We start from the raw sequence: 581 nt of genomic DNA on the forward strand, positions 1-581 counted from the left end.
GAGTAAAGACCCAATCCAACCTTTATCTATTTTTATGAAGGACAAGGCACCCCTTATCCAAAAAAAAATGGACACTTCGATTCTCAACCTTTTCATTTGAGGACAATACAACCATTTTATTAAAAAATCTATTAAATAGTAACAAAAATTAATTTTGTGGGGGTTTTATTTATAATTTGTGGATATTTTAAACTCCCACAACCTACTAATAAGTTTATTTTTGAAAAATTCTTTTATTCGTGGTAGTTAAGTGAAAAAAGACCATTACTAAAAATGATGTTATAGGAAAAAATGTAATTGCACTACTAAAACCTTTTAAAGGAAAAAAAATAGTATCGAATAAGAAATGAAATAAGATAATATTAATGTTAATGATATTTGTATTGGTGATGATGACAATAGAGGAGATAATGATGATAATAAAATATTGTTATACAATAAAAATAATAGAGGTAGAAGTGATAATGATAAAGATAAAGATAAAAAAGAAAAAAATAAAAAAGTAATAATTATAATTAATTATATTGTTGAAAAGAATTTTATAAAAAATTTTAAATGTTATAAATTATAAATAAAACTCT

The sequence above is a fragment of the Arachis duranensis genome, chromosome 2, assembly GCF_000817695.3.
Source record: "Arachis duranensis cultivar V14167 chromosome 2, aradu.V14167.gnm2.J7QH, whole genome shotgun sequence".
Lineage (NCBI taxonomy): Eukaryota > Viridiplantae > Streptophyta > Magnoliopsida > Fabales > Fabaceae > Arachis > Arachis duranensis.